This window comes from Geotrypetes seraphini, chromosome 10 (assembly GCF_902459505.1).
Source record: "Geotrypetes seraphini chromosome 10, aGeoSer1.1, whole genome shotgun sequence".
Taxonomy (NCBI): Eukaryota; Metazoa; Chordata; class Amphibia; order Gymnophiona; family Dermophiidae; genus Geotrypetes; species Geotrypetes seraphini.
The window spans coordinates 89,030,924-89,051,374 of NC_047093.1; the positions used below are offsets into that span (position 1 = coordinate 89,030,924).

General features: G+C 41.8%; 1 pseudogene; it reads left to right on the forward strand.

Moving 5' to 3' along the window:
- The window catches only part of LOC117368537, a 59,071-nt pseudogene extending 55,033 nt beyond the window's left edge, over nt 1-4,038 (forward strand).
- Nucleotides 4,039-20,451: the final 16,413 nt, after the last annotated feature.

Here is a 20,451-nt window from a genome sequence, read left to right on the forward strand (position 1 = left end):
GAAGACTTGAGGCGGTCCAGAGGAGGGCGACGAAAATGATAGGAGGCTTGCGCCAGAAGACGTATGAGGAGAGACTGGAAACCCTGAATATGTATACCCTAGAGGAAAGGAGAGACAGGGGAGATATGATTCAGACGTTCAAATACTTGAAGGGTATTAACGTAGAACAAAATCTTTTCCAGAGAAAGGAAAATGGTAAAACCAGAGAACATAATTTGAGGTTGAGGGGTGGTAGATTCAGGGGCAATGTTAGGAAATTCTACTTTACGGAGAGGGTAGTGGATGCCTGGAATGCGCTCCCGAGAGAGGTGGTGGAGAGTAAAACTGTGACTGAGTTCAAAGAAGCGTGGGATGAACACAGAAGATTTAGTATCAGAAAATAATATTAAATATATTGAACTAGGCCAGTTACTGGGCAGATTTGCACGGTCTGTGTCTGTGTATGGCCGTTTGGTAGAGGATGGGCAGGGGAGGGCTTCAATGGCTGGGAGGGTGTAGATGGGCTGGAGTAAGTCTTAACAGAGATTTTGGCAGTTGGAACCCAAGCACAGTACTGGGTAAAGCTTTGGATTCTTGCCCAGAAATAGCTAAGAAGAAAAATTAATAAAAAAATTTAAATTGAATCAGGTTGGGCAGACTGGATGGACCATTCGGGTCTTTATCTGCCGTCATCTACTATGTTACTATAGCTTCTTTTGGAAAAACAGAGTGCTTAGTCTTTTCTTAAAGACACTATCCTTCAAAAAATAATTTAAAATGAAAATGTAAGTGTGCACACTAAATAATAATAATAAAACCATCTTTCTTCTTTCTTCAGGCCCACTCTGCAGTGCTGCATCTGCTGAGATCCAAGGATGTGAACATAGGACCAGGACCAGACTCCAGGAATAATTTCTCCTCCAGGTAAGTATCAGCAATTATCTCCACCTGCTACCTATTTAAAATAGCATGAAAGAGTTACCTCCTCTAGCAGGAACCTTGGTGACATTAACTATTTTTCCCCCAGAACATAAAATTTAAATTTAAAAATTGCCCTATCTAATGCCCTTCCCTATTCTGGCAACACATTTTATTACAGAAGGCAACCTCTCTCTCACAGAGAATGTTTCCACTCAGTACAGCTTGTCACAGCCCTTCTCAAAGCTCACACTATTAAAAATTCTTTCACTCAGCTAGTCTTTCAGCTTAACAACTAACTGCTCACTGAACTAGTCAACCTTAATAAAAAAGGCAACATTTTTTTCAGAATTATTTCTGTCAGTTTACTTTTAAACTCTATAGAAATCTCAAGCACAAACATTCTCTTTTATTATCTAATTTTCCTTTCTAACTTCTCTGAAAAAAAAAAAAAACAATGACCAAAATAAGTTCAGTAGAATATTTTAAAACTACAGATCCCAGCTTTCACTTTAGTCTACAAAGATACTCAGATAATCCTTTTCCTTAAGGGAAAACCTTGAGGAAAATAAAATTAACACGTTCCCTTTAACCATATTCACTTTTCTCTAATTAATCTCCTATAACTTTTTAAATTTAACCTTTGCTATCTCAAATTAACCCAAAACAACTCTCTTTCATACCCATTCACTTTCAGAAACCAGTCCCAACTGCCAATGTCATGCAATATCAGCAACTACTTTTCATATTTTTGAAGGGGTTACGTAACAGTATCATTAATGCCAATGTGGATGAGCAACATTGAATAATAGTCATTAGGCTTGCTCTTTATAACATCTTGAATTTTGGCATCAGGCAAACAGCATAGCTCCTGGGACATCATGTCAGGACTACAGATAGATGCTTCTGTACCCCTCAGAAGGGAATCACCAACCACCACTACCTTTTGCCTCTTTGTGGTCATGGTATCCAGCAACTTTAGGGATTTAGAGCTTTGGTTCTTCCTCTCCTTGGGATGCTCTTCTCTCCTTCACTTCCAAAACTGAATACTAGTTCTTCAGGTCAAGGACAGATGGAGTCACAATATCGATCATACAGGGCCTTATAATCTGAGACCAGCTGTCCTCTCTCAGCACAGCCTCTTCTTCCTTACTCATGAAAATCTTTGATGCCTTATGAAGCATTTCATTGATATATCTCTCATTCTTGTTGATGCTTCTGAGTCTTGCCATCTCCTCTCTCATTCCTTCACGAGGGATTCAAGCTGAAGAGAGCTTGCACATGGAATCACCCCCTCTGGGCAACATTTTGGGCCTGATTCTCTAAGGGACACTGATCTCAGCAGCCACCTATGAAGCAGCCGCTGATCACGAGTCAATCATGCATTGGTATCCTATAGAAAATAGCATCTACTTTTACTGACAGACACCTTAAATGTAGGCTAGCATTTTACAGGCCTACATTTAAGGCATCTGTCTCACGCCTACGGAGACATGTACCAGATATATGTCCAAGGCCACTTCTGGTAGAAACCATGCCCACGCCACACTTTGGGTATCCATGTGTCTCTACAGTTTGCATCTCCATAGGCACGCAACATATGCCTACAATGTAGGCATCCTTCCCCCCCTTCTTTTTTTTGGAAAAACGTGTGTCCCAATTGGCTGTGAGATAGCAGTAGGATGCCTACCACCATCTACAATTGGGATGCCCATTTGGAGAATCAGCCCCTTTCTGTCTGCACACAGAAGCTGTAACCTGGGCAACAGGTTTTGTGACACAATGTTTTGCAGTCATACTGTGAAGTACTCACACCTCATGAAAGAAAAGAGAAGAAAAAGCAGAAAAATATCCTACCAAAGGAATGTCCTTTTCCTAATTGGCTGAAGAGCCAATAAATCAAAAGATCAGCTTTGGGGAGGGTGAGAGGGAATTAAACACTAAAACAGAGACTACCTGTACCTATTAGCTGTACTTTATACTGATACTATAGCAGTTTTAAAATAGCCCATTGAAATGTTAGCCTATTTAAAATCTCTTTCTAACCCCCATCACCACCCTTTTACTAAGCCGCAGATGTTTCTACCATGGCCCAGAGCGCTAAATGCTCCAATGCTGCTCCAATGAACATAGAATTCTATGAGCATTGGGATAGCATCAGAGCATGTAGTGCTCCAGGCTACTGTGGCTTAGTAAAACAAAAATAAAGGAGGGGGGGGAGGTTTAAGTGAGCAGAGTACTTTAAATAAAATAAAGTCCTATTTAGTTTTAGGTCTCCCTTTTTCCAAGATGCAACAATTTCCCAGCAAAGTTTTACCAGTTATAATCTGTCTCTGGAAATCCTCTCACAGCAACTTATCTAGCATTTTGGATGGAATTTTAAATTTCAGGCGGTCCTCTCTCTGGGTCATCCTATTTATTTGAGTCAGCTTTTGACCTCTTAGGTACCTTTTTGGTCTTCACAATCATCACAGCAGGATTACTTGATTTTATTTTAATGAATAACACACATAGGAGGGAAGTTATCATGGTGAAGTAAAAGGTGAGCTTATACTTAGGGTTACCAGATTTCATAGAGCCAAAACCCAGAAATGTGGCCCCCTCCCATAGCCCTGCCACATTCCATCTTATGTTTAGATGCCTTCACTTACAACAACCGCAGAGTTGGCATAGATTCAGATACCAAGTTATAGTAGGTTCTTCACTCATCCTTGTATATTGTCACAGGGAAGACCCTGTGAGCATGGAAGAAACCCTGCAGTCAAGAGGCAGATAAAGAGAGAAGCAGACCCAGTGCACAACCTAGGGTGCTGCAGAAAGAAAACACTGCATAAAACCAGTTCCCAGACTGGGTCTAAACTATCAAAGTCCTCTTTATTGTTTCCTAGTATGCAGACTAGACCTTTAAAATCAGGACTAGAAATCCCAGCTAAGCTAGAGAAGGTAAAACCTAAGCCCAGAACTGGAACAGTTTCAGCCAGCCTTAGGCATAAAACTGGTTTAAACCAGCCCATCACACAGAAGAGCACAGAGCTAATCAGAGCTAGAAGCACACCTGGATTTAGTTTTAATTGCCTAGCTGCCAGTGCTCTAAGTGATCCTTGTAGGCTGCCACAGTCCTCAGAAGCATGTTCCCTCTGACGCGGTCCTGCCCCTCATCTGACATCAGAGGCAAGATTGTGTCAAAGGGAACATGTTTCTGAGGACTGTGACAGCCTACAAGGATTGCGTAGAGCACCGGTGATCTTCGCTGCAGGCTGCGGTAAGAGTGAGAGGCCCAGAGGGAGTGGGGGGAAGGGGGGGTGGGAAGCCAGAGGATGCAGGAAAGAGCACCAAAGCAGCCAAAGCATGGAACAAGGTAGAACCAGCATTTTTGCAGCTCTTCCTGACTGACCCTCCCCCCTTGCCCCCTAAAGTAGGAGTGGCAGCAGCAAGCCAGCAAGAGGCAGCGCTGCCGCTCCTGTTTTAGGAAGGCACGGGGAGGAGGGTCAGTCACCGAATCGGCCAGGCCGATTTTTTTAAAAAGTTAAATCTATTCGAATTGATTCACCTGAAGTGAATTGGTGAATCAATTTGAATCGGAAATCAGGCAGCACTACTGCACAGAGTCACAAAGAAAAATAAAACAGTCCCTGCTCGAAAGAGTTTACAATCTAAATAGGCAAGATAGACAAACAGGATGTCATGGATACAGTTAAGGGGAATGGTTAATTAGCAGGCTGGGTTGGAGGGCAGAGGAGAAGGGTTAAGGATTGAAAGCTATATCAAAAAGGTGGGTTTTCAGTCTGCTTGTAAACAAAAGGGAAGGGGCTTGACTGACACACCACATTATGAGGTAGGAACCTATGATTGGGAAGATCTGGGAGAGACCGTATCTTTGTGTTCTGAAGATATGGAAGTTGAGGAGAGTCTAATTACCTATAATAATGGTAGTATTTAATAGTGCTGCCCGATTCAGGAAAAAAAAATTTGATTCGATTCAGCCTACTAAATCGATTTTTCGATTCGATTCAATTTTCCTGCCCAATTCGGTGTTTTTTTCAAACATCCTTGTGGGTTTATTTTATAGCTTCTTCACACCCTTTGGCTTCTCCTAACCACACTGGCGCTGTGGTGTAAACAAAATAAACAAACATAAAAGATTTTTCCTCTCTCTGTTAAATCCTAGCTCACATGTGCGGTCTAACACCAGCTCTGGCAGGATACATGTTTCAAATCTGACATATTGTAATCATAAAACAGAAAATAAAATTATTTTTCTACTTTTTGTTGTCTGGTTATTGTTCAAATCTTGTGGTCCCAGGCTTTGGTTGTCTTCTGATAGCTTGCTTGCCAGGGTCTCCTTCTTTCTTCTTTCTCCATGCTAACCATCCATCTGCCATCTCTGTCCTCCCCTTCCATTTTCCTTCCCTCCCCTGGAGGTCTGGCATCTTTCCTTTTTTTTCATCTCCATCTACAGATCCACCTTTTCTCAACTACCCTTTCATCCAGCATCTCTCCCTTTCTGTAACTTTCATCCCTAAATCCCATTGTCCACCATTTCTCTCCCTCTCCTCTGTTTTTAGACCCCTTATTTCTCCTCCCCAAAGTCCGGCATATACATGTCTCTTTGAACCCCCTTCCCTCCCTCCCTCCGTGTACTTATGCACCAGGGCCCCCTCCCCTGAACGTCTGCACCCGCCCTGAAGGCCTGCGTATTCAATTTACCTAATTTCAGCAGCCTGCCCTGCAGAAGATCGCTGGCTCTAGCGATCTTTGCAAGCTGCCATACGTCATCCAAGTTGTCTTCTCCCTGCCACTGTTCCGCCCCTCCTCTGACATCAGAGAAGGGGCGGGACCACAGCAGAGAGAAGACAACACGGATAACATATGGCAGCTTGCAAAGATTGCTAAAGCCAGTGATCTTCTGCAGGGCAGGCTGCTGAAATTAGGTAAATTGATGCGGGGAAGCCACTTCTCAACTGACCCTCCCTACTCACCCTCTAAAGCAGGAGCGGCAGGCCAGCAAGAGGCAGCACTGCCGCTCCTGCTTTAGGGGCGAGGGGGAGGGTCAGTCAACCGAATCGGGAGGCTGATTTTTTGTCGTGGTAAATCTATTTGAATCATGAATCTGGCAGCCCGATTCTCAGCTTCCCCAGCCCCCCTGCTTGATTCTCAGCTTCCCCAGCCCGATTATAATTTTCCCCAGCCCTCTTGCTCGATTCTCAGCTTCCCCAGCCCTCCTGCTCAATTCTCAGCTTCCCCAGCCTCCCTACCCGATTCTCAGCTTCCCCAGCCCCCCTGCCTAATTCTCAAACTTATACTGGGAATCTGGGGAGGAGAGGAGAAATGTTTTCGCGGTGTGAGGGAGAGAGCCAGCACGACGTCCACTCGGCACTCCCAAGTCCTTCTGATGTAACTTCTGGTTTCACAAAATCGGAAGTTACTTTAGATGGGGACAACTCCAGCAGGTGGCAGGGGCAGAGGGAAAGCATGAACGCCGTGAATGGGGCTTGAATCGGTGAGTTCGATTTTTTGCCAAACCAAATTGATTCAAATCGATTCACTTGAAGTGAATTGATGAATCAATTCAAATCATGAATCAGGCAGCACTAGTATTTAATCAGTGGCTCCAGACCCTGAGGAAATTGATGTCTTGAACCAGTTAAAAGTTTATGGCTGACAAAAAAAAGAAAAGTAAAATGCTGTATAGTTTTGTACCAAATTGAAAGCAGTATGCAAACAGAATTTTGAACAAGGAACTGTTTGTTAAGAAAACAGCAATGTGATAAATGGAAAAGCCAGAATTTAGGCCACTTTTTTGCTATGAGTCAAGGAAAAGTATTTTGGAGGACTTATATTGAGAAGTTTTTTTATGCCAGACCTGATGTGTGGAAACCTTGCAATAGGAAGTCTACTGGAAAGAAGAGTTAAGATCAGTTGGGATATTCTTTGGGAGAGATCCAGATTAGCTGATCATTCTAGTGGATGGATCCCATGCCCTATGTTCAACATAGAGGCCAAACCCAGGGAAGTTCTCCGGTGGTTGTGCTGTAGGAACTGTGAAGTTAAAAGCAAGCTGGAAGTTTATATAATTGTTTTTCCAATGTTTTCAATCTTGAATTGCTTTACTGGTTTGGTGCAACTGACTAGACCAGACTGAAGCCTGCAGGAGAGCAGGAAAAGGAGAATGTTTGTTTCTGTGTGGTGTTTAGTATTTGAACAAAATTCAGTCTGTAAACACTATTAAAGTGAATTAACTTTACTTACCTGAAAGGGAAGAAGACCATGTGTTTTGGTTTTGCTTACTGAATGATTTTGCTGAACTTTTGAAATACAGAAATGGAAAAGGCCAAACAAAAAATATTTTTAAGGTTTTTTTTTCAAGATTGGATTGCTTTTTTTTTTCAGACCTTTTCCAGCATAACCAATTCTACTAACTCCATTAAAATCGCTCGGTCAGGGTTAGTGCTGGGCAGACTTCTATGGTTTATGTCCCAGAAATGTCAAAGAAAAACAATTTAATCATAAATTAATAATGAGTGCGACTGTTGGGCAGATTTGATGGACCATTCAGGTCTTTATCTGCTGTCATATAGTATGTTACTATAGGGTCCTTTTATTGAGGAGCACTAACGGATTTAGCGCATGCTAAATGCTAAGGCATCCATTATATTCTAAAGGAACCTTAGCATTTAGGGCACGCTAAATCGATTAGCATACACTAAATCGATTAGCGCGTCTTAGTAAAGTTCCCCTATTTTTTTGGTTATGGAAATGTGTGAGAATGGATGATCTCGTTAAGGGAGCATGAAATGGCATTCAAAGGGTATAGGAACTGTTATTTTTAGAACAACTTACTGGAAATATTGGATGGCAGCACATTGGAATGGGAGTTGTGTAGAGTGGTGGATGGCAAGATGACATATGTTGCAGGAATAGCTGGATAAAACTGTGTAGTGGAGTAATTGTGTTGTTGCAAATCACAGGGAGTTCAAGATAGCAGCAAGCTGAAATTGAAGCAATTATTATGGCGTGTATGTCAAGGGATTGCCAGATTGCAATGCATAATGATGGAAGATGTAGTAAGGAGCACGTCATGAGGTGTGCTGGGTGGAGTAGGTTCAGATATAAGAACTTACCCCCTCTTCTACGAAACCGCGCTAGGGTGGGGAGCCGCACTGAATGGCCCGCACTGCTCCCGCCGCTTACAGGAACTCAATCAGCATTGGGAGCAGCGCGGGGCATTCAGCGCGGCTCTCTGCACTAAAAACCGCTAGTGCAGTTTTGTAGAAGAGGGGTTAGTGTGGGGCATTGCAGGCACATATTTTGAAAGCATAAATCTGAAGGTATTAAAAAAAAACAACAATTAAGTAGAAACAGCTCTTATGAAAAACACATGGCAGAATGGTTGTTACAAAATTTAATTGTTGATAAAAAAATAAAGATATTGAAGAAATTAAAAAATGGAAAACTTTCAGGAAAAAAAAGAGAAGACAAAATATCTAGGCCACAATGACATTTAGAGGGATAAATATGATTTGTTCTTCAGGAACTTTTAGAAACATATGGTACGTGAATCGGTGCATACACAGAAAGCTATTACACAGCCTCCCACTACAAAGCTGCTGGATCCATCTAGCGGGTTTTCCCTTCTTACTATTTCCAATAGTGTCTTCTTTTACAGGGAAAACCAAAGATAGGTCCTCCATGCAGAAAAAAATCTGATGGTGTTCAAAATATTATGTGCAGAACATTTTGTACTGGTAAGACTCATCTTCTCAATGGGAAAACTGGAAAATGCAATAGGTTTTGGGGTGCCCACTGGGAACAATACAGCAATGGAGCACTATTGTCTTTTCCAAAGGGCAAGTATGATGAATCTTGTTTTCCTTGGGCTCCTCCTTTTTTTCTGTTCAGGTCCAGTGGGCAAGTGAGGAAATATAGGACATTATAATGCACCCTCGTCAAACAGGTTTTAGGACACATCATAATACAGAGACCACCGTAGCAGCCTTAAATAGCTAGTTATATTCTTCTTTAGATATAGCTAAGATTATTTGGTTGAAATCTCTGGATTTATCAGCAGCGTTTGATCAAATAGACCATGCATTACTAATTTCTCAATTAATATCTTTGGGTATTTCTGGTACAATCCTAACTCCCCTCCCCCCTCTTTAAAAAAAAAAAAAACCGCGAAAGCACAGGCTGGCTTGCTGAATGCTCTGCGCTACCCCTGACGCTCATAGGGACGTTGGTTCATTTTATTTCTTACCAATAGAAAGTTCCAAGTGTCGACTTCATCATCATTTTCTTCTTTGGTTGATATAGTGCTGTGTAGAGCACTGGGTTGCAAGATGACATCAGTTACAGGAACAGCTGGATAAAAATTGTGTGGCGGAGTAATTGTGTTGTTGTAAATAGGGAGTTCAAGATATCGGCATGCTGAAATTGAAGCAATTATTGTGGGGTGTAAGTCATGAGATTGCACAAAAGGGAGAAAGAAAATCCAACGTGGTCTGCAGTAAACAACAGCAAGCATAAAACAACGAACAGACTGCAGATAAGAACATAAGAACATAAGCAGTGCCTCTGCTGGGTCAGACCAGAGGTCCATCGTGCCCAGCAGTCCGCACACGCGGTGGCCCAACAGGTCCAGGACCTGGACTGTAATCCTCTATCTATACCCCTCTATCCCCTTTTCCAACAGGAAATTGTCCAATCCTTTCTTGAACCCCAGTACCATACTCTGCCCTATTACGTCCTCTGGAAGCGCATTCCAGGTGTCCACCACGCGTTGGGTAAAGAAGATAATGTACAAGATGCAGGCATTGCTTATTAGTAAATGCAGTAACATATACAACCTTATAGCCAACCAAGGGACCCGACACGGTCCGTGTTTCAGATAACACGCCTTCTTCAGCGGTCCATAGTGGTCAAGGTATAAGGCAAACTGCATAAAAGATAACAAACAGGCGCCAATCACGGTCAAATGGGGTCAAGCAAGTCTTGCGCAATGGCAAAAAAAAAGTCATGAGATTGCCAGATTGCAGTGCATAATGATGGGAGATGTAGTGAGGAGCAAATCATAAGGTGCACTGGGTGGAGTAGGTGCAGCTACAAGTTTTTCAAATTTCAAGTTTATTTAAAATTTGATGAATCGCTTAATCGTAATACAAAGCGATGAACGAGTCTAAAAATTTAAACTAATGTATCAACAAGTATATACAAGGGTTCAATACAAATAGCATAGACATAACACTTAACATGAACAGGACCAAAAGGGAAGTGGGGAAGAAATACAATGTACAAGAGTAAATGAGATGGGTAAGGGATATAACAATAGAGAGGGAGAATAAAAAAGAATAAAAAATAAAATAAAATAAAGATCAAAAGTTGAAGTAAAAAGGGTATGACCTAAAACTAAAAGGCTAGCAGTCAAAAGCATATTTAAAAAGGAAGCATTTTAACTTGCTTTTAAACCTATCGATGTAATGTTCTTCCCTTAGGTGTATTGGAAGAGAGTTCCACAATTGTGGTGCGACAACTGAAAAATTATATTGTCTCCGTGTGTTAATGGATTTGAGAGAGGGAACAACCAACTTATCCCCTCTTTTACAAAACTGTGCTAGTGGCTGCTGAAAGGCAAAAGTCCTGAAGCTCTTTAAATCTCTATTGGCTTTGGCACAGTTACCACAGTGGCAGAAGTCTGAAGGTATTAAAACAAACAAACAAACAATTAAGACGGAAACAACTCTTATGAAAAACTCATGGCAGAATGTTACAAAATGATATTGCTGATGAAAATTATAAAGATATTGAAGAAATTAAAAAAAAAATAGAAAACTTTCAGGGGAAAAAAAAAGAAGAGAAAAGATCTAGGTCACAATGACATTTAGAAGGATAAATATGATCTGTTCAACAGGAACTTTTAAAAAAACAGATGGTGTGTGAATCGGTGCATATGCACAAAGCTCTTGAATAGCCTCCCATTACAAAACTGCTGGATTCAACTTACGGGCATTTCCTTTTTATTATTTCCAGCAAAGTCTTATTTTGCAGGGAAAAACAAAGAAAGGGTCCCCATGCAGAAAAATCTGATGCTAAAGATTGCATTAAATTGCCCCAGATTGTTTGGGATGAAAATAGCATCATACAATATTTATTTAATTCATTCATTTTCTATGCCGTTCTCACCAAGGAGCTCAGAATGGGTTACAGGTTAAACATACATAATATACAGTCAACATGTTACGATTTGCCATAATTACAGTATAAGTTTATGATACAAGTTTTATCCTAACATGACATATACTAGGGGGTCTAATACCAATATACATAATATACAGTTTACAGGTTAAAATTGCCATAGTTACAGTGCAAGATTTTTCAATACAAGTTTTCCTAATAGTTAATGCGAATGGTGAAATAAATCATATTGCCAATAACTCATCTAAAGTGAACTCGGCAAGCTTTAATTCAACCACATTATAAGTCTTAGGAATAATAAGAGCAATTCCACCACTCCTCTTTGTTTGATGAGCAGAATGAAACAACGAAGGTGTAGATGGAATGGCTTGCAATAGATATGATTCTTCACCGTCCCTCAACCAGGTTTCAGTTAGGCAGATGATGTCAAACTGATGTAAAGAGAAAAGATCCCTCAACAAAGGTGCTTCATTTTTTCAATGATCATGTTTAAAAGGCCAAGTTTGATTGAACTAGTGCTATTTAACTGAAAATCATGTTCTGTTTGAACGAGGAGTAACATTCAAAGACTTTTCTTAGGCAATATCTGAGAAGATTAATGGCTCATCTCTCCTGCTGCGATAGGGATCTCCCACCCCCCCTGAACCGCAGCACTTTGGGGTCAGAGAGAGTGCTGGAGTTTTCAGCAAGTGAAGGACAGATTTCTTCAATCCTTCCACTGGCAAGACCTGCTGAATTTACACTGGAGTCAATTTGGACGGCTTTAGACTCCCTGCATAAACTGTGTGCTGGAACCCTTCCTCAGGTTACTATTCAGGCTCAGAGACTGGATAAAATTGAGGAGGAAATAAAGATTCACGGGGAAAAAATTGACCACTTAGACCAATGGGTCCAAGGGCTACAATCCTCTCAATCTTCCATAATACAGGACAGACATTTGTTTGCTAGGAAAGTAGAAAATTTTGAAAATTATACTAAATTATTGAATCTTAGGATTTTGAACTTTCCTGAATTGCTGACAATGTCTCCAAAAGATTTATTTTATAAGTTTTTGAAGGAAGTATTTAAGTATCCGGAGAATGGACTTCCTCCTCTCCATAAGATATATTTCTTTTGCCAATATAAAAAAAGAAGACTTTTCCTTCCTTGGTCCTATCTGAGTCCTCAAGCCTTTTGAATGTTACAAAAATTTTGGAAACCTCAGAGGATGAAGTCAACTGTTGTTTGACTCTTCTGGTGACGTTTGTCTTTCAACAAGACAAGGAGGCACTTCTAAGATTATTTTATAGGCTTAAAGAGGTGACCTTCCTAGAAAGCAAGATCTGTATGTTCCCAGACATTTCAAAAACAACTCAGACCAGGAAGAAAAGGTTTTTAGAATTAAAGCAACATGTGGTTGCTCTGGGAGCAATATTTCAACTAAGATACCACTGCAAGTATATGATCCTTCTGGATCAAAATTCTTATATATATTTTTTTAACTCTCCTAGTTACAATTTTTTATTGAAAGAAAGGGAGTAATAATGCCTAGTGCTTCATTGTGAAGTAATGGCAATTGACTATAGTTAGAAAGGTCCAAGTAAATAATTTGAAGATGTACTGTAACACTATGAATTTGATTTGCATTTTCCAAATATATATTTTCTCTGTTGATGTGAATTGTCTCTCCCAATATGTAGGCTATATCAGAGTCTGAGCAATGTTAAGTTCTTATGGTCTGGAGACCTAACTTTGTATTTCCTTTTAGTTGCTAAAATGTGGCAAAGTCTTTCATTCCGTACATCTAATGTTTGATGTATATATATATAAATGAATAAATAAAGAATTAAATAAATAAAATGGACGCAACAGATGTACTCAGACAGCCGAAGCACCATAATGCTGATGTTCAGAACTGGGACCCTATAGAATCTAACGCCGGCGTTAGATGCAATTAAAAGCCAGTCTAGCACTTTATAAATTTCCCACAGGTGTACAGTACACAGTAACACCTAAGAAAATGTTAAAGAGATACTTCTTGGAAGTCTTGATGGTACCTGAAGAGTCAGTTCCCCCTTTTGCACAAGTTTATTACTTATCAATTAAAGTATAAGATCAATAAGCTACAGATCAAGGCCAAGATGCAGAAAAATTAGATATATCAGTTATTTTGGAGGCCTCTGACAAAGAAATTGTCAAACCTACCACTTTATTGGCAGATAAAATATAGATCCTGAAATTATTTTTTTTTTAAATAGACACAAAATTTTTTTAGGGATTTGAATTTAAATATTTCTTAATGTGGCCCGCAAGACCCAAAAGCACAGACGTCAATTTTTACTTCTGAAATCTTAAGTCACTTTGATTGGAGGAACTTTTTTCCTAAGCTATCCATGTAAATGTGTGATAGTTAAATATCGTTCTGTAAAATATATGTTCTTTGAACCTTCACAGTTGACAACTTTCCTATCTGTGAAACACCTTGAGAGAGAAAGTATATAGAGCTCTTAATAAACTAAACTAAATCTTGGGTTTATATACCACGCCATCTCCACATTTGTGGAGCTCGGCACGGTTTACAGGAATTGTAATGAGAAAGGATATGTCTATGATATGTATATGTCTCTGATGTAGGCTTGAGTTGATCTGCTTTTCCCCTTCTTTTTTGTATCTAGAATTTTCTAGAAGTTCTTGAAACCGCTTGTAGTATTCTTGGATTAGAGAATGACACGGGGAAAAAATCTGTCCCCGTCACCGCCCCGTCACCGGCCCACCATCCTCTGCACCGCCCCGTCACCGCCTTTCCCTTCACCGCCCCGTCACCGTCACCGCCATCCCTTTCACCGCCCCGTCACCGCCACTGCCATCCCATTCACCGCCCCGTCACCGTCCCCGCTGCATCCATATAAGCCTTAGTACTGTAATATTTAGCTTATTCCTTTCTTATAAATCAAAGTTCCTGCTGCTGAACTAGAGAAAGAGATGTTCAGCTGGCAGGGCTTTGTTTATAAATTTTTATCAACACAACTAATATACTATTTTATCCTAAAGCAAAAAATAAATAAATAAATATAATTTTTTTTTCTACCTTTGTTGTCTGGTTTCTGCTTTCCACATCTTCTCATTGAATTCCTTCCATCCACTGTGTGTCTTCTCTCTGCGTCTTCCATTTGCTGTTACTGTGCCTCTCCCTTAACCCCCCCCCCCAATTGGTCTAGCACCCATCTTCTTCCCTCCGCTCCCGCATAGTCTGGCATCTGTCTTCTTCCCACTCTGTCTTCCACATTTCCCTTGGGGGTCTGTTCCTCTCCACCCTCCTTCAATGTCTGTTCTATTCCTTTCCACCACCACCCTTCCCTCCCTCCTTTACCATCTGTTCCTTTCTACTACCCTTCAGCTCCTCTCACGTGGCTTATCTATCTACCTTCCTCCCTCTTATTTTCATGGCACGTTACAATGTAATTTGTGCAAGCCACTGGAGCCTGCGAGCTCGGTCCCTGTCCCATCCCCACAAACCATCTCGCTTCTGTGCTCCTATTTTCTCCATTTCTAATATCTCCCCTATGTATCTGTCATTGCCCCCCCTGTGTCCATATACCATCCCCATGGCATGTCCCCTTTATGTCTCTGTCCCTATGCCCCATGCACATAATTTCCCCTCTTTCTGGTACCTTCCTGTGTCCAGATTTCCCCTATCTTCCTCTTCCATACCAGTGTGTCTCTTCTTTTCAACCCCATCTAGCTTTTTTCCCTCTTTCTTCCCCCCCCCCCTGCTTCTAGCATCTGGCTCACCTGCCAGTCCTTCCCTTTCTTTCCTGCTGTGGGTTTTTCTTTCCGACTTCATCCCCTTGGCCCAGAATCCTTTTCCCTTTCACTCCCTCCTTCCAATTTGAGCCGGGATGGGAACACTAGCGATCGCACGGTCCCCGCAGCCACTACCTGCCTGCCCAATCGATCCTAGCGTTTAGCCAGCTCTCTCCCTTCTCCTCACCTTAGTTTATAGGTTTTCTTTTTCGGCGACCTGCACGCTTTCCCAAAGAGCCGCGCACGCGCGGCTGCTCAGTGTTCAATCTTCTGCTCTGCTGCAACTTCCTGTTTCCGGTTGCGTCAGAGCAGAAGATGAAACTGAGTAGCAGCGGGTGCGCGGCTCTCTGATAGCATGCGGGTCGCCGAAAAAGAAAATCTACAAACTAAGGTGAGGAGAAGGGAGAGAGCTGGCTAAACACTAGAATCGATTGGGCAGGCGGGTGTGAGCTGCGGGGACCGCGCGATCCTTCATGCCTCACTGCGGGGACAAGACCATTCACCGCCCCGCGGGCGGTGAATGGCCTTGTCCCCGTCGCCGCAGCGACTGCTAGTTTTCTTCCCCGTTTTCGGCGGGTGACCCGCGGCTAAAATGCGGTGGCCACGGGTAAACCGCCACCGTGTCATTCTCTATCTTGGATCCTAATATTGTGGACTTGAGAAAGACAAGTCAATATTTCTTTTAAAAATATTGTGGCTTTTTCTATTCTTTCTGTACAAGATGTAATGCTTGGTAAATAATGGAAGCTTGATAAAAATAAAATAATAAATAAATAAATAAAGCCGGTCTAGCACTGGCGTTAGGCTGCACATATGTTCAAAGGCCACCAAAACAGGGCATAGCGTGGGTGCTAAAGATCAGCACAGCTAAGGGGTCCTTTTACTAAAGTGCGCCAGCCATTTTAGTGCTATTATATTCTATGGACGCATTAGCGTTTAGCACGTGCTAATATTTAGCGCACGCTAAATTGGGCTAGCGCGCTTTAGTAAAAGGACCCCTGCAATGCAAATGGGAGTCAAGCAGATGTACACAAGGCACATAGTATTCCTCCTGATGCATTTGAAACAACACACCACTCAAACTCTGCCCTTACTGTTTGAAACCCTAACACCAGCTCAGAGCTGGCATTAGGACTGGATTTCTGTTTCTTGCTGAGTAAAGTCACTTTGCTGCCACTTCCCGACCCCTTCTTTCTTTGGAGGCAGCAGTTAGGAACCACCCGGGAGAAAGGTTCCGCAGGCTTTCATTAACGCAGCCCCTACAGAGTTCGCTCGCTTAGCAGATGCCCTCCAGACTGAACCCCGCCTCTGGCTCCCACAAAATCCGAGGCGCTACCACATCACCCTGCTGCCAGCTCCCAGAAAATCTGAGGTGCCACCGCATCGCCGAATGCATCTCCCCCGGATTGCAAAAGACTAGAGCATGCATTCAAGAGAAAAGATAAATGGAGGCAACAAATCAAAGTTGTGGATGGGCTGGGGTGATCCAACAAATCCGGTCGAAAAAAACGAGACGAGTGAAATTCTGATTCCTGCCTGATCCCTCCCTTGTGTCGTGAGCAAGGTAGGTTCTGAAAAATAACTTCCCAAAGTTCAGCACTGTGTCCTGTATATGGACATTCAGTTGAGGACAGGCTGGGGAGCAGTTGAGGATGGGCTGGGGAGGGTTTCGATGGCTGGGATGGTTAAGATGAGCTGGAGTGTGCTTTGATGGAAACTTCAGTAGATGGAACCTAAGCATACTACTGGGCAGGGCTCTGGGTTTCTGGCCCAGAAATAGCTAAGAAAAAGGACCATTTAAACTAAATTAATTTTTTTTTTTTTTTTATTTATTTATAGATTTTCAATTTTACATACCAAGCATATACTTGTACAGAAAATTTGTCAGAATGAAAATTATTATTATTTCAAATGTATAAAACAATTATACCTTGAAATTCTTAATAACAAAGAAAAGAAAAGAGAATATGTTTCAACTAACAAAACTCAAGTCCTCAATAATTAGAATCCAAGGTTTCACATAAGCGAGAAATTAAGAAAAAATATAATTCTTACTAGAATATGCTATACATAGTGCTGAGGTAGGAGTAACATTTTAAACTATAGAGCACTTGATTTTGATTTCCCTTCTTCCATTTGGGACAGGGCCAAGAAAGCAGTTAATTGTTGAGGCTCAAAGAAAACATATTTGACTGAGCGGTGGCAAATAATACACTTACAAGGATGTCTCAAATAAAATGTTGCCCCCAATAAGATGACCCCAGTTCTCAAAGGAAGAAATTCTCGACGACGTTTTTGAGTCTCTCTACAAAGATCAGGAAACATTTGAATTTTACATCCAAGAAAATCCTTCTGTTTATTTTTAAAGAAAAGCCTCAATAACCATGCTTTATCTATCGATAGAGCTACTGTTAATATCAAAGTAGAAGGATTTACCATGTCCTTGTCAGACGTTTCCAAAATTTCAGACACATTCAATTGTGCTTGACCTGGTTTTAACTGTGCTTGAGGTCCATTTTTTTATTTGGTAGATAATACACTTGAGAAAATGGAGGTAAATGTTCTTCCGAAACTTGTAGTACTTCTACCAAGTATCTCTTAAGCATCTCCCTAGGGGTTACCAAAGGTAATCTAGGGAAATTAATAAGTCTCAAATTGTTATTTCGAGAATTGTTCTACAGCATTTCTAATTTCTTTCTTAAGTTCACATTTTCCTTAACCAGGGTCTCTTGTAATTGTTTAGACACTTTTAAATCTTGATCAAGCTTTTGAATAGAAGATTTTGAACTCATCTGATCTTCTTTTAAACCCTTGAGCTCTTTAGTATGTTGTATCAATTTATTCTCTATATATTGGAAATTGGGGCTAATTGTTTTAGAGAAATTAGCAATTAAATCCCATAGAGAGTCCAAAGTCACCTGAGGGGGCTCCTCCCATTGTGGAAACTTTTGATTTGTGTAGAAATGCTAACCTCTGAAGAATTCCCCTGGTCATGTTCCATCTGGGTCAATTCACCTCACATTGCTGATCCAACTCCAGCTTCTTCTGCAGATACCACCTGGAGGGGTGATTCTGCTTCCATGCTCTCTACTATGGTCTCCATTGCCTCAATAGCGGGTACTTCCCCCAACTTTGGGGTTTCTTCACCATACGGGGAGCTGGTAGACTGGGGTTGTGGAGGTGGTGCTCGAACATCTGGGTTTAAGGTAGTATCCAGCCAAAGAGAGACAACCCCGGTCTCACTCAATCCAGGCGCCCTCAGCGGGCTGACATCAGATGCTGGCGTCTGCATTCTTTGCAGTAGCTCCTCTATGTTGCCGAGAGTCGGCACCATGGAGCGCTGTGAAGCGCTGGCAGCATTCCTGCCTCTCCTCTTCGGCATCGGAGAACAAATCGGGCCACAAAATGCCTCAAAAAGGAAAAAAAAAGGAAAGAAGAGTTTCAGCTAATCAGGTGCGTATTTCCCAGCACGTCTTAGCCGCGGTCATCTTGATCCCAGTCTAAACTAAATTAATTTATGGAGCGTGTGTGGTTGGGCAGACTAGATGGACCACTCAGGTCTTTATCTGATGTCATTTACTATGTTACTTGCAATTAGTGCTGAACAGAGGGATTTATTTATTTATTTATTTTGCATTGTTAATGCTAAAGATGGATGTATAAGTGAGACTGACTGTCAATCTCACTTATACGTATTCTACATAATTTCTGACTTCCAGTATTGATTCTTAGTTCCCTGTTTTTTCTAAAGGGAAAGATGGATGCATGGCAGAAAGTGAAGGAGAGAAAAACAGCAAATGGATATGGTGGCCCTGGATACACAGTTAAGAGCACAGACCGAAGGAAGTGCAGCCAGAGACTGGGAAAAGAAAGTTTGAAATGATTTTATTTTTAATTTAGTGATTGAATTGTCAGTTTTGAGAATTTGCATCTGCTGTCTATATTTTGCATTGTTCAGAAAGAAATGCATTTGTTTCTTTTTCTCTGGGGTTGTACTGCATGCAGAGTTTTGAATCTTAGGGTTCATTTTTATATATATATTATATATATATATATTGTTCTCCCTACCTTGGAGAGGGTGAACAACCTGTCCTTATCTACTAAGTCTATCCACTTCAGAACCTTGAATGTTTCGATCATGTCCCCTCTCAATCTCCTCTGTTCAAGAGAGAAGAGGCCCAGTTTCTCTAATCTTTCGCTGTACGGCAGCTCCTCCAGCCCCTTAACCATCTTAGTCGCTCTTCTCTGGACCCTTTCGAGTAGTACCGTGTCCTTCTTCAGGTACGGCGACCAGTGCTGGACGCAGTACTCCAGGTGAGGGTGTACCATGGCCCGGTACAGCGGCATGATAACCTTCTCTAATCTGTTCGTGATCCCCTTCTTTATCATTCCTAGCATTCTGTTTGCCATTTTTGCTGCTGCCGCACATTGTCTGGACGGCTTCATCGACTTGTCGATCAGAACTCCCAAGTCTCTTTCCTGGGAGATCTCTCCAAGTACCGCCCCGGACAACCTGTATTCGTGCATGAGATTTTTGTTACCGACATGCATCACTTTACACTTATCCACGTTGAACCTCATCTGCCATGTCGATGCCCATTCCTCGAGCTTGATTATGTCACGTTGCAAATCTTCGCAATCCCCCTGCATCTTTACTACTCTGAATAACTTCGTATTATCCGCAAATTTAATCATCTCGCTCGTCGTACCTATGTCCAGATCATTTATAAAGATGTTAAAGAGCACGGGTCCAAGTACCGAGCCCTGCGACACCCCACTGGTGATGCTCTTCCAGTCCGAGTATTGTCCATTTACCCCCACTCTCTGTTTCCTATGCTCCAGCCAGTTTTTAATCCACGTGAGTATTTCACTCTCAATTCCATGGCTTGCAATTTTCCGAAGTAGTCGTTCATGCGGAACCTTGTCGAACGCCTTCTGAAAATCCAGATATACAATGTCGACTGGATCGCCCTTGTCTATCTGTCTGTTTACTCCCTCAAAGAAGTGCAGCAACTTCGTCAAACATGATCTGCCTTTGCTAAAACCGTGCTGACTGGTTCTCATCAGCCCGTTTCCATCAAGGTGATCAATGATGCTGTTCTTTATCAGTGACTCTATCATCTTTCCTGGTACAGAGGTCAGACTCACCGGTCTGTAGTTCCCTGGATTTCCCCTCGAATCTTTCTTGAAGATAGGTGTAACATTCGCTACCTTCCAGTCTTCCGGAATCTTTCCCGATTTGATCGACAGATTGTCTATTAGTTGAAGCAGTTCAGCTATGGTCCCTTTCAGTTCCTTGATGACCCTTGGATGGATGCCATCCGGTCCTGGGGATTTATCGCTCTTAAGCCTATCAATCTGCCTACATACCTCCTCTAGACTGACCGTCAATCCTGTCAGCTTTCCGTCTTCGTTTCCAGAATATTGCCTGATGGGTTCCGGTATGCTGTGTACATCTTCTTCGGTAAATACAGATGCAAAAAATGTGTTCAGTTTGTCAGCGATTGCTTTGTCCTCCTTTAGTGCTCCCTTTATTCCATGGTCATCCAATGGTCCCACCACTTCCTTTGCAGGTCGTTTCCC